The 15264-nt window shown below is 35.0% G+C and overlaps 1 protein-coding gene across 2 annotated transcripts in view; it reads right to left on the reverse strand.

Moving 5' to 3' along the window:
- Positions 1 to 15264, reverse strand: part of GRID2 (glutamate ionotropic receptor delta type subunit 2) — a 1393842-nt gene that overhangs the window by 670413 nt on the left and 708165 nt on the right. The gene's annotated exons all lie outside the window — the stretch shown is intronic.

The following is a 15264-nucleotide window of genomic DNA, read 5'->3' on the forward strand; positions in this document are numbered from 1 at the left end:
GCCCCACGTTGGGCTCTGCTCAGCGTGGAGTTTGCTTGTCCCTCTCACTCTGCTTCTTCCCCCACTCCCACTTGCTCTCTCTCTCTCTTTCAAATAAATAAATAAAATCTTTAAGATAAAAGGATTAAAGTATATATCAAAATCCATGAACATATCAAACCATAAGAATGTCATATCAAACAGTTTTTAGCTACATGGTTAAAACTCACCATTAGTAAGAAACATTATCCCAATATTAAGTAACAGTAAAAGTAGACCTTCTGTTGCAAGAGAGTGACATAGGAGGCTCGTGAACTCACTTCTCCCATGGACACACCAAACCTACAGCTACACATGGAGCAGTCACCTTTGAAAGAAATTGGGAAACTAGCCGAGCAATTCTTCTAGAACCAGAGAATGAGATAGTAACCACACTGAAATGGGTAGGGAAGGCCAAGACACACTCTCTTTCCACCATAGAGATAGGCCCCCAAAACACTTAGCTCTGAAAGCCAGTGGAACTTAAGAAAATGAGGCCTTAAGAATGTAGCAAACAAAGAAATAGTTCTAACTGGTTTGCAAACACTTGCTTTGGCTATTCTCCCAAGGCTCAGTACAGTGGTTGCACTAATCTAACTAATCTAATTAAAAATGAGCAGAATATCTGAAGACATTTTTCCAAAGAAAACATACAAATGGGCAACCGGTATATGAAAAGATACTCAACATCACTAATCATCAGGGAAATGCAGATCAAATCCATAATGAAATATTCCCTTATACCTGTTAGAATGGTTATCATCAAAAATACAAGAGACAAGTGTTGACAAAAATGTGGAGAAAATAATTTAAATAATATGGCAGAAAATTTTGGAGATACAACAAAACAAAATTGTCTACATTGCTCCATGACTAATCTTAATTTTGTGAATGTTATTATTCATTTATTTTTTCTCCAAGATTTATTAAATTCAAGTTAGTTAACCTATTAACTCAATTATTTTTAAATTCTTTTTCATAGCTATAAGTATCCTTACATGACTTGTTGTTTCAATTAGCATTTCTTTGGGGAATTTTGAAGAAATAGTTGAGTTTACAATTTGCCTTCTTCAGGTAAAGATTTGAGGTCATTACACAAATTCATTCTGTACAATATAAAAGAGAAAAACATGTTAAAAAATATGGTTAACATTAGCCTAGAGAACTAGACAGTGGTAATAACTCTATCCAACAGGCCTATTGCTATGGAATTTGCTTTTAGTGACAGTAGAGTGGGAGGAGTTTGTGCTGCCACCTGTAGAAATTTGGTAAGGGAGGATCATGCTTTCCACCAATGGTAGCTGATGCTACATCCTCTGAACCAACAATGGGAAATAACTGCGGTAAGAGAGTAGAAAATAGTAAAGGTTAATGGGTGTTTTTTCCACACTGCTAAGACAGTCCTGGATTTTGTGAATAACCATATACAGTGATGATTAACTGCAGAAACAGTGGAGAAGAATGAAATCCTTAGGTTTACTGATGGGACAGTCCAGGATCAAAACTGAGACTAATTCCTTTGCAATGAAGACACAGTCCTGGAGTTCCTTTGATGAGAAGAAGCCCAAGGGAAGAACTGACTTTTATAATTCAGAAGATCAGGCTTAGAATCATATAAATTTGAACATTGCAAGAAATATCATCCTCTACCGCAATATATGTCAACTAATGTGTAGGTGTGCTTGTCACTCCTGCCCTCTCCATGAAGCAGATACAATGAACAGAGTAGGAATGAATGCAGATGAGATATTTGGTCAATCTGATTTAAGTTCTACTGTCATAGTAATTTTTAAAATACTTAAAATATTTTAAGATACTTAAAATATCTAATATAATGATGCAATTCTAAAGAAATTAAACTATCCTGCAAATAATAAGGCATCAGGAATAAGCATAATCTCTTTAAAACTGGATAAAATGAATTCCCTCCTAGGTAAAAAAAAAAAAAAATCTTTGCCTTCTTTAATACCATTACCAACTCGAACCAATTATTATAAAATTAGTTTACAATGATTTGAGACAGATCAGGGAAAGTGACTGATGCCAACGATAAAGCACACTGCAAAATGAACATGATAGGAAAAACTGAACAGATAAGTAAAAGGAAGCTTGAAAGAAAGGGGCAGAGAAATTGCTGGCCATAGACTCTCTCTTCCTTTGTTAGTTGAGGCGGAATGCATGGTTTAATGAACATTGTAGGTTACCACCAGATAGGAATGCTATTTCTATATTCTACTAACATCAATCAGTAAACTTTTTGCCAACCCTCTACACTTAATTCCAAATTTATCAAGTCCAGAAAACAGTAAAACCTTCTTTGAAAGTCACTCCATTCAGAAGTAAATTCCAATTTTTCCCGTCAATAACTTGTTCACCCATCTTAAACAAGTCACTGAACCTTCTATGCTTATGTGTTCTCAGCTGTAAAGCTTAGAGAATCACAATGACCTATCTTGCATGGGTCAGTAAAGAGAGCACCTGATAAAAAAGAGGCACCTTCAGGCAGGAGGTGGTATGTACAAAAAGAATGGTAGCATCTTTGCCTCTTGGCAAAGGGAACAGAGAGGAAAGATGAAACATCTTTCCAGTGCTTTTGGCAAATGGTTTATGATCTGTCCACATGTCCCAAACTTAAATTCAGATTCTCCACCAGCAAAGACAAGTGCTTTCATTTTTTAATTAATCAGGAATATGTTTCTGTTCCAAGGTACTTACAATGAAGAACAAAACTAAAGCCACAACACTGAACTATTCTTTATTTTTATACAGACTTATTAATAAGTTTTAATAAAGTCCTTCCAACAGTCGGAGTCTAAGGATATTATTGCCAGCGACAGCCATTACTCATGCCAAATTAAGATATTCAAACATTGGGGCAGTCAGTTTAAAACTACATTTGTTGCATAAGAATAATGTGGAGCACTATTTCATCTGAATGTGTTTACTCACAGCTGAAAATCCCTCAGTGGTATGACCTTTATATTCAACATTTAAAAAGCTTAACAATACTTTCCCCCCGGCAGCTCAGAGTAGGAGATAATTCTTTCCCAAGAGAAAATAAAATTAAAATGCTGCAACGCCTGTTGAGAAGTGAAGGCAAGGATAATGACAGCAAGAACAGGCCAAATAATTACATTAATTATTTATTTGTTTGCAAAGGAAGGCGTTTGATACTTATCATGTTCAGTTCTGGTCTCAGAGTACCATTTGAATACCTGTAGCTTCATCCAGGATAGAACCTATCCAGTTTTAAATGAGAAGCAACCTCTTACTAATTTAATGCGATATTTGATTTTACTCATTCACCTTTAACCTAAATATCTAAAAATGAACAATTTAGTTTGGGGAGAAACCTTGACATATCTTCAGTTGTTCTTTATAAATTGTTGTTAAGCATCTGCACACACACACCATACACACACACACCAGGTATTATTCTTTGTCTGGTCAAGGACTGACTTCACGGTTCCCATGGCAACCCAGTTTGCTCAGTGCTCTCTTTCAGCAGCTGCTGATTACACTTTGAATTTTATTTGCATTCATGATTAAGGAGGAGTATAAAAGACTGAGGTAAATTTTTTTTTTAAAAAAGCAATAAGAGGATATAAGACATTTCAATCAATGATTCTCTGCAGCTTTAATTAAAAATAAAAGAATAAGAGGAGATACCAGGATTTCAGAAACTTTTATTTAATGGTTGACTGGCTATTGCAACAATATTAAATGAAGATGCCACTACCATCTTGAACTTTTGCAATCTGAAAAACTGTACGCTACTACCTACGAAGACCATACAGGCTATTCCTGTCTTCTAGTAATGGTCTCTCCGCTTCCAGAAAATAATAAACACATATTTGTCTTCTAGACCAGTATTAGATTAAAAAAAAAAAAACATTTAATATAGTATAATTTGTTGAAATCATGTGATGTATTTTCAGGAAGAATGCTCTTTGATATTATGCCACTTGTCCCTTTTATGTTCACAGGAATTTATACTACTAAGTGTAATATACAAAGAGAAAGTACAATTACTAGTGATTATCAGAGCATAAATAGAAAAATAAGAACTACATGGAAACACGAAACTTTACCAGTTATAACGACCATACAATTCTGAGATCCTACCTTTGGGCATGTATGTGTCCTATCAGTTAAGAAAATGTAAAATAATTAAAAGAATCCTGTATCTTTATATTAGTGCACAAAGAAATTTTGGAAGAAAATATTTTTATTATTCTACTTAAAATTCATAAATATACATATTCTCATTCAGAATTATATATATAATTTCCCCATGGTTTCCTAAAAAGATAAATACTTTATTTTCTGTGTAATAGTACTAAGTGTACATTTAATTATTATATTCTGCTTAGGACCTTTGCCTGTGGATAACCTTTGTGCTCTACAGGTCAGATTAATGCATTCATGTCTTTTGGAAAATAATTTCAGGTTTTCATTTTTTATGTTTGTACTAATGAAGTACAGATTAATAAAATCACATTTAAATTGCAATTAATAAAAAAAAAACCAAGGAAAACGGAGTTGAAATAAAATATATAAAAATTGTGATCTTTTGTTATTTTGGGGAGGACCGACTCTGCATGTATACATCATAAAAAGTTTGATATTTAATTACTTTTATGGGAGTTACATATTTTTATTTGTTATACAACTAAATGAAAATGCTGTTGGATGTCAAAATCATACCATTCATGTATTATTCTGTAATTCTTCATAATTTTAAGTTTTCCATTTTAAGAAAAAATACGACTAATTTTAAAACGGAATAATAAATTTATATATTATACTAATTTAATGCAGAATATAAAGAAAAAATCACAAGTACTTTGTAGAACTCTTAATTTCCACTATCTTAGTGTTTTATTACTGAAGCCAATGACCTGCCACAAATCAGAATTAGTTCAGGAATCCTCACAGAGGAAGGACCAGACACCTAACTGAGAAAGTTCCTCTAAGCAGACTGATAGACTCAGCTGAAAAGCAGAGGGAAAACTACAGAAACTTCAAAGACATAGACACGCTATAAAAGAGCAAAGTGCTGGATACAAGAAGGATAGAAACTTCTTACTTGTGAAATGATGATAAGTTTTTCTTGTATGAGCTAAAAACTCAGAATACTAGAGACTAACAGATATTGAATCTTGACACGGGCTTCTAGCCAGTTGAGAGTGGTGCACACGTGACTTACTAAAAACCGCAGGGGCACCATGATCCTTAGTGGGGCACCCAACATATTCAGCAAAGACCCCTTACTGGAAAACCCACGTTTTTAACCTACTAGCTTAGGATCATCAGCATATTTGGAGACTTTGATTTCCAGTTTAAAAAATTTTACTCCATTTTTTTCCCTGGGGCCTCGACCCCCCAGAACTGCATCTTTGGTCTCAGAGTTTTATTTTCTCTTTAAGACAGATGAGTTTTTTGTTTTTGTTTTGTTTTTAAAGATTTTATTTATTTGACAGAGAGAGAGAGAGCAAGAGCAGGAGCAGGGGGAAGGGAGGCAGAGGGAGAGGGAAAGAGAGAAGCTGACTCCCACTGAGCAGGGAACCCCATGAGGACCCTTTGATCATGACCTGAGCTGAAGTCAGATGCTTAGCTGACTGAGCCCCCCAGGTGCCCCTTGTTTTTTGTTTTTTGTTTAAGGTACAGCTGAGTGTTCCAGGGAAGAAATTAGAATGGCCCACTGGGATCATCCATAAGGTTTGTTTGGTATTAGAAATCGTTGAGCAAGATGGTTCCTTTTTTCATCTAGCTGATTCAAAGAAGGGTTTGGCCATCTGAGCAAAAGTGAATTTGCTTGCTTCCTCTAATGACACTGAACTAATGTTAAATATGGTTTTGTATTGTTCAAATTTACTACTATAACCCTATGTTAAGTGCAATAACTATTTTTTTTCGGGGGGGAATTTAGTGAATTAATTGCCAATAATGCCATTGTTCCTTTTAAGAGCACACTAAAATAGGTGGTACAAAAGTATTATAGTCCAGATGTGTTGCATAAGCAATTAAATATCCTTTCTTTTTAAAAGGCTTTATTAAAAAAAAAATCCTTAGACTTGAAAATTTAAGGTAGTATACAGAGTTCCCATATATCCCACACTCAGTTTCACCTATTTTTAACATCTTACATTAGTGTGATACATTTGTAATAATAATTAATGAACTATATTGGCCTATTATCAAATAAAGTTCACTATTTATTTAGATTTCCTTAGTTTTTACTCAATGTCCTTTCTCTGTACCAGGATCCCAGCCAAAATACCACATTATATTTAGCTGCCATATTTCTTTAGGTTCCTCTTGAGTATGGCAGTTTCCCAGACATTCCTTATTTTTTTATAAACTTCACAGTTTTGAGGAATACTGGTCAGTTATTTTGTAGGATTCCTCACTACTGGAATTTATCTAGTATTTTTTTCATGATAAGACTGAGGTAATTGGTTACTGGAAGGAAGACAAGAGAGGTCAAGTACCATTCCCATCACATCATATCATCATATAAAGTGATTTATGACTGTGGATGTTGGCCTTGATCACCTGACTGAGATAGTGTTTTGTCAAGTTGCTCTATTGTAAAATTATGTTTTTCCCTCCTTTTCAAACTTTAGACTTTGTAAGGAAGGCACCATATACAGTCCACATAGAGAGTGGGAGTCATGCTTGAGGGTGGAGTAGCTGCAAAAATTATTTGATATTCTTTTGCTTGGGAAATTTGTCTCATCTCCATTTTATTAATTTATTCAGCTATGCACTTAGATCAGTATAGAAGCGAGAAGTTAATAGAGTCCATTATAAGACTTAAGGCATACAGACAAAGCTAAATGACTTAAGTTAGTGTGAAAATGCTTACATTCTACATTCTAAATGAATCTGATTCAGAAATGCCACTTGTCAGTGAGAGACGGACCTGGGAGATGAGGAGGTGGCTCCTCATAGGAAGAATGAAGAAAATCAATGAACTGTTCTTATTGAAAGCTACTCTGATTAAAATATTAGCATAGGGTAATTCTTTAGAATACTCTTTCATATACTAAAAGAGATCTTGAACATATTTTATAAAATTGTTTTTATAAATATTTACATCTACTGCTGTAAACTTTCTAAACCCTTTATATACATAAAGGAAGGTGGCTAAGATGGTTATGAAAGTCTCCTATGTTGAAATTCCTTCAGCATTCATTTTTTATCTTACAATCTTTCACTGTTTCTCTCACTCTGCATTGCCTTTAGGTAAAAGGAAAATGTGAACTTAAAAGAAATTCGGTGGAGAATCCTGGCATTTTTATTACAAAAGCTAGGTACCTAAAGAATGACTGACAGAAATTGTTATTGGTCATCATTGGTCATGGCTTAAGTGTGCAAAAGATGTAATATCGTGAGGGAAAGAAAGAGAGAAACATGTATGAAACTTCAAATATTAGAAGAGCATTTGACAGTTATAGGAAAATGTGATTTACTTATATAAAGTTCATGACAATGGCTGTTTACTACATGGATTCAAATATATACAGAACATGCGGTGGCTTTTCCATTACTTACCTTATATTCTATAAGATTTCGAAGCGTTCTACATGTGTTTGTTTCTTTGATTGTCATTTTAATCATTTAAAATATTTTTTTTTCTAGGACATTGGGGAATTATGCCTGCTTTACTCAAACAATTCTTTTATTTTACTGGTATCATACTAAAATTTAAAACGTTGGGACATTATGCAGTGCCCAGAAGTACTTGGCTTAGGAAATAACTACTAATGGTCTGGAGTTCATTTTAATGATGATCTTTATTTTTTTTCAGAAAGTCTGTGTGTGTGTGTGTGTGTATGAATAACATTTCAGACATATATTTTGATATATATTCATATATATATATATATATATTATATATATATATATATATGAATAACATTCCAGATGGGTAGGCAGAAACCATTTATAGAATCGTCTCCTCAACTATAAGGTTAGAGTGAAGAATAAGGAAAACACAGGACAGGGCATAATGCACAGCAGAAGATTCTAAGGGCAAAGTGAAGTTAATAACTAGAAGTTTGAACCATTGTGATATAGTGGAGGAGTCAAGCCATGAACTTGGAGAAACAAGACGGGCACCATGTGAGCAGATGTAACAGGATGCTAAAGCTGGAGGCACGAGGAGCAAAAAGCATGAAGACAAAGGTAAAGAAGGCACACAGACAAAGGCCCACTAGACACAAATTTGAAGCAACACAGTCACCTTTTCTAGTTTTATGTATTTCTGTGGGGCTGTGTGTGAGGCTTTAGAGTTATGACAGACATCCAAAGACATGCCTAAGAATTAAACACAAAGTCCATCATCTGTCCGATTTCCTTGAGCTCGTGTCTAGTGCCTGATGAGCAGTAGCATCACAGGTTATCACTAACAATATCACTACTGTAGCACCTTCAGCGCTTACAAATAAATCTAATACAGGAAACCAGAAGGAATAAATGTAGTCCCTCAATAACTATAGAGAAAGTACATTTGCTTAAATTTTTACCTATTTCCTCTCAATCTTCATTAGCATTTCCTTAATTAAAATTCTTTTTGGAGTGTCCTAAAGACATAACATAATTGGTACCCAGGAAGCTACTAGTGTGAGTCTTTAGGATATATGCCGCATATTCTAACTTTTCGTGACACTAATGATATCTTGCAGTGATGAGAAATGCCCTGGAGCATACACAAGGTCGGCATAAACTCTTTTAGGTCACAAAGTTATCATCTACACGGTTATGGCTTGAACACAGTTAAACGATCGTGAATGCACCTTGCAAAAATGTCCATGTAACTGGTAAAAAGTGAGGTATATGCCAAAAACAATGAGTTATTTAACCAGGATGATTAAAGATGCTTAAGCAACAGCAACAACAATAAAACTCCCAATTTCCTCTTTGATTTTTTAACACTAATATAGATGATGCAAAACCAAATGGCACTTTAATTTAAACATTTATGCCCTATGATGCCTATTCTACTTTTCAAAATATTCCTTCTTTCCTTTAGCTGCAAGAGATTCTGAAGCTCTCTTTTCCCAACCAAAATAGTGACCTTTAGCTAAGTGTTTTTGGTGAGAAAAATGATAATTTCTTAACTAAAAAGATTCTACCTCATCCACAACCTCTTCCTTTAAATGTAATATACAAGTTGCTTGATATTATCAAAAACATACCAACATTTATTTCTTAACTTTTTGTTCCTGAAAATTGTGCACTGCCTAGTAATGGATAAGCCAAAGAGGTCAAGTTCAGACACTTCATCCGAATTGAATAAAGCTTTCTCCATGTCAAAAAGAAAGACTCATTTTGGGAGGCAAGTTCTAATGGCTGAGTTTTAAAAATGAAGAAATACCTATTGGTTTTCTGAAGTTATCTAAAAAACTCTGGAAATTAAGAGGAATACTCCTCCAATGCTATCACTTTTATCACCAGTTTTTCCTGTAAGTTTTCTTCTCTTATAAAGTGTACGTTACTTAAGAGCAGTGACGTACACTGTGCTATCACTCACACACCTAATGATGAGCAGATTCCAATTCCATGTCGGGTCTTTTTTCATAACACTCCTCATGTCAAACTTCATCTCCTGGAAAAATGCACCACACTAAATAATAGAAATGCCCAAGAATTATGAAATAACTAGAAGAGCTATATAGCTTAGGACCAACAATGTATATACAAAGTGCTTTGTACCTTTCCTACAGTGAATTCTTTACTCATTACTATCTTGAGTTAATTAAATCGGTAAATTTTATCCCATATTATCAAGTGTTTAGATAAAACAAAGGAGAAATTATTTGTTTCCTTATACAAAATAAGAGCTATGTCTTTTTTGGTTTTCCACTATTATTTAGTATATTTGCATGCCCATACTATGAAAATGTTAAATTGCAACACCACTATGCAGTAATCAGAGCCTGATGGAATGGAGGAATTCCCCCAATAGTGTGGGACTATAGAGAATTATAAAAGAAGCTTTGCTGGTGATAAATGAAAGAAAGTAAATTATACTTGATTTTGGCGATAGCTAAGGGCACCTAAAAGCTATGTCTGCTATATGTTTTGGCCAATTTAATGGCTTTATTGTCTAATTTATCTCATTATGATTATTAGGAAAAAAATTTAAAAAATATTATTTCCCTGGGGAAAGTAGTTATATTTAAAATTATTTTGATTTCCATTAATGCAAATATATATTTAGAGTTATATGAAATATAGTTTATAGTTGTATATGAAATATATATTTCAGTTATATAACTGAACTTTCCTAGGGTATTTGTTTCTACACTGAAACATCTGTCTTTGTTTTGCTTTGTTTTGTTTTATTTTGAGTAAGAGATTGTTCCACCAAGTGACATAAGAATAGAGAGTGCACAAGTGGAAGACAGGACAGTAGGAGACCCACACCTTCTCTCCTTCTAGTTATACATATTATATATTATATATATATATATATATATATATATATATATATATATATGATTTACTGGTGATATAACTAGAAGGAGAGAAGGTGTTTTAGATTCTAAGAAGGATACTGAGGACATTTTGGCTGAGATTTATATATATAAATCTTATATATAATATATAATACTGGATATATATAAATCATATATATATATATATATATATATATATTAGTAGAAGGAGACAAGGTGTTTTAGATTCTAAGAAGGCTAAGGACATTTTGGCTGAGAGGCTAAGGGAGAATCTAAATGACAACCTAAAATAGATTGATTGCTTAGTCAAGGTAACCACAAGTGAGAGATCTCCAGTGACAGGAATCTCCCAAATGTCCACAAAGGTGCTCAAGCAGGCAAAGAGTCATCTTTTAAAAGCTTCCTGGTGCAGACGGATTTGTGGTAGGTAGCCGCTAAAATGGTCCCCAACTATCCTCATCCCCTAGTATTTGTGTCCTTGTGTTATCCCCCCCTTTGAGAATATGCTGAACTTAATAAATAGAATACTGTAGAGTGTTGGGAAGTCTGTTACCCCCAAGATAAAATCAGGAGACCATGGCTTCCTTTTTGGGCTCGTCTCTCTTATCTCCTTGAAAAGCTATAGGCTACCTTGAGAGCTGCTCTATGGAGGAGCTAATGTGGCAAGGACTGATTTTTCTGTTTCAGCCAGCAAGTAGTTGAGGCCTGCTAATAGTCACAAGAGTGAGCATGGAAGCAAATCCTCCTGTTGTTGGGGCTTGAGATGACAGTAGCTCAGCCAATATCCTGATTGCAGACTTAAGAGATCCTGAGGTGGAGGACCAAGTGAAACCATGCTCTATTTGCTGACCATAGATACTGTGACATAATTAATGTTTTTTTTTTTAATCTGGTAAATATTGAGGTAACTTATACCCATAAAAAAATAGTTAACTAATACAGAGATAAAACCAAATTATGGAAACTAGTTCAAGTATTTGTCTTGTACTCTATCCTTGCCTGCCCCTGATCCCAATCCTGGGAAAGCAAAAGAGATGCTGATAAGAAGAGGGGAAAACTTAGGCTTCTTTTCACCCATAGACCAAGCTGGGGAGAGGAGAAATATTTTATGGCATATCTAGTTATGAATTTTTGATCTAGTCTGGAACTAGAAATTTTTTTTTAAATTAATGGTGACTGTATTGGTTCTTAAAATGACTCCAAGAATGTAGACTAAGAATAAATTGAAAAGACATGGGGCCTGCCATGTTTTCATGGAGGGGCAGGGGAAGGTAACCTCCACTGTATAAATTTTACAGAGAGACTCTGAGACCAGAATAAAGATACATTTTTCATTATGTTCTAAGTTGAGTTTGTTTACTCTACTGTGTATACACTGCTCTGGTGATCTTTTCCATTGAAACACCAGACTTGAGTGAGTTATGTGCTTTGGTACTCAATGGGATACAGTTTGCCCAGGGAAGAAATAAGAAATGCAATGGAATGACAAGCCTGCAGTAAATATAGGTCACGCATTTACTGGGACATGTTTGGTTATATGAGGGAGCATAGTCAGGACAGAAAACAGTTCAAGCCCAGCAGCCAGGCAGTATAAAAGTTGTGCTCAATGAGGAAAGCAACAACTGTGAAAGCTTTCCTAGGCAGAGTGAAAAATCGCTGCATTGTGTGCCAATGATAGGGTTATTACCATTGCTGGCTTGTTTACTACTATTCTGAGTTTTTAATCCCTCAAGTTTGCAGCACAAAGCTTGGTTTTAGAAAAATACGGTGTTGACACACAAAGTTTAAGTACAAACAACTCTGAAATAACACAGGACAGACAGACTGCCTTGCCAGTGTCATTGCCTTCTATTATTTGAAAACTATCTTTGTTTTGAAGCTTTGTTGTTAAATGTTACTGGAAATGTGTTACAGTACTTCCTTCTTCTTTCCCTATGCTTTTCCCCTACCTGGATAGCACTGAACACCTCCTCACACAACTCAGCCCAGTAGACTGCTAGACATTCTTCAAGACCAGCTCAAAGGCTGCTCAAATGTTTTCCTCTCAGTGAAGCGAAGCCTTCCAGACAGAGCTGATCACTCATCTTGGATAGGTACCTTGTGAATATTGCCATTACAGTACAGATCGTGATATTCCATGACTATTTGTCTATGTCCGACATCAATCACAATAAGCACAGGGCTTGGCACATAGTAACTGTCCCCCAAAATGTTTGCTGAGTCAATATATGAATAAATGAATGACATAAAATCCAGACATTTCTCCAACTCTTTTGTTTTTCTTTTCATAATGTGTGGCAATTAAAACTCCAGGTAGGGTCTTATCAATCAAAAACTCAAAACAGAGTGAACATAAATCTTTTTGGCTAGCAGTCAAGGTACTTACTTTGTTGATCAAGTTGATCTTTGAGACCTTGTAGTAAAGAATTTTTCCTTTCTCTAAGTGAAATCTGGCCTTTGCCTTCACCTACTGGAGGTGATCACTAGATCTTGGCAATATAATGCCTGACTGGAATGTCTGATTTCCTGGGAGCCATGCATCATGATGAATAGACTAACAATGTAATTTAGGGTGAGGAGTGGTCATCCCAGAAATACAACAATACAAGCTACAGATTGGGTTTTGATACATGCAACTTTACACTCTGAGATCAGTCACCAGAGGAATCAACCATGCCTATATAATGGAGGCCCAGTAAAAATTCTGTAATTGAGGCTTGAGTGAGCTTTCCTGAATGGCGATACTCTGAGTATATTGTCTCACATTAATGCCAAGAAAGTAAAGCTGTCCTGACTGAATGAGGAGAGGACAACAGAAGCTCCATGTTTGGTACTTTCTCTGCCTTATGAACTTTTTCCTTTGGTGGATTTTAATCTGAATCATTTCCCTGTGATAAATCATAACTATAACAGCTTCCAGTGGGTTCTGCGAGAACTTATGGCAAATTATCAAACCTGAGGGTAGTTTTGGGAACATCCTGAGTTTGCAGCTGGTGACAGAAGTGAGGGTATCCATGTGTGGACTGTGTTCCCCTAACTCCACAGTTGGCTATAACTTTTCCCAGGGACAAATTAGTATGCACAATCTTTACCACTATTTGTGATAGTAGGTACAGATACTTGGGAGAAAATATTTATATGCCAGATAATACTTTTTTTTTTCATTTGACATGAGTCCTAGATATTTGGTGATGTCAATTAATAGCAATGTCATATTTTGTAACAAAAATAAGACTTGTAATCGCCTTCAGGATAGAAAGACCTGAATGAGCTGTTGAACTCTGGAAGGTACCCTTTAATAGAAAATGTGGCTATGGCAGCCATGCTTTAATCCATGGATGTTAGCTATTTTAGCTTTTTTCTTCATTTCTGAGAAAGTCTATTTTCAAATTATATAAAGTATATATTCTATCTTTTCAGCTTAAGTACTATAAAACCTTTTCTGTGGACATCTCCTTCATGAGAGAAAATAAAACTAGGTACCTAAGAAAAACAGTGAACATTAAATCTAATGTACTAGGTTGCTTCACAGAAAATTTTCAAGCAAAGTTAGTGTATTTTCGTTCTTAGAGAAAACCTTAATAGTTTTCAATAAGGTAAGAGTTTAAAAATAACTATTTTCTCCCTTAGGATAATACGAGACAAGAGATAATTACTTAAGAACAGTGTGTAGAAGTTCCTTCAGGTTGTATCGCAAAAATTTATTTCAATGTCATATTTTTCAAATTTCTTTAAAATCTGCTGTTAGTATGAATAGCCACATAAAAGCACCCTTATATTAGTGTTTTAAGATTCAAATCTGTGAATCTTCCCAAGATAAACCTAGAAGACTGGTTTCACTCGATCTTCTCTCTTTTGCAAGACTCTTGTTAATTAGCTCAAAATCATCCTTTTGTTTTGGCCCTCACCTCTGAATCTTCTGATTTTCATGTTCCAAATATAACTTATAAATGAGATTAAATTACCAGGGATACTTTCTAGCTGAAAATAGCCCTGCATTCATAATCATAAGCTACAGTATGACAGGGCTTGTGAAGTGAGGTTGAATTATTTTTATCCAGGTGTTTTAGGAAGTTCTCCTATCTGTCTGAGCTTGTACTGTCCTCACTTCATCATTGAATTACAGACAATTATGTTGAAGTATATAAGAATTCTTGGGGGCACCTGGGTGGCTCAGTTGGTTAAGTGTCTGCCTTCAGCTCAGGTCATGATCCTGAGTCCCAGGATGGAGTCCTGCATCGGGCTCCCTGCTCAGCAAGGAGTCTGCTTCTCCTTCTGACCCTGCCCCCACTCATGATCTCTCTCTCTCTCTCATTCTCAAATAAATAAATAAAATCTTAAAAAAAAGAATTCTTGGAATTGCTTATATTGCTTTAGGTTAATCTCTTTATAATACTTACTAGTTACACTTAGATTGAAACGCATAATATGCTGACAAATTTTCAGAAAGAATGATTCAATAACTATATAAATGGTTCAAAACTATTTATAGAGTTGAAGAAGTCAGTATTTTTCTCCCGAAAGGGAGTACAACCTTTGTCTACTCAAGGCCAAGATCTCTGCAAAATGTCCATGGTATCAGGTACTGACTATGGCTCCCAAGGGAAGACTTCTTGAGGGTTAAAGTTCTAAGGATTGTGGATCCTAAATTATATCCATAGGAGAGCGGATCACATAAAACCTTTCATAGCAGAATTTTTAAAGTCATTAAAATTCCATGACAATGAATGCTCATAAGATTCCACAACCTCTCCTCCATCTCCCCAAATATCTAAAA

This window comes from Neomonachus schauinslandi, chromosome 2, assembly GCF_002201575.2.
Source record: "Neomonachus schauinslandi chromosome 2, ASM220157v2, whole genome shotgun sequence".
Lineage (NCBI taxonomy): Eukaryota > Metazoa > Chordata > Mammalia > Carnivora > Phocidae > Neomonachus > Neomonachus schauinslandi.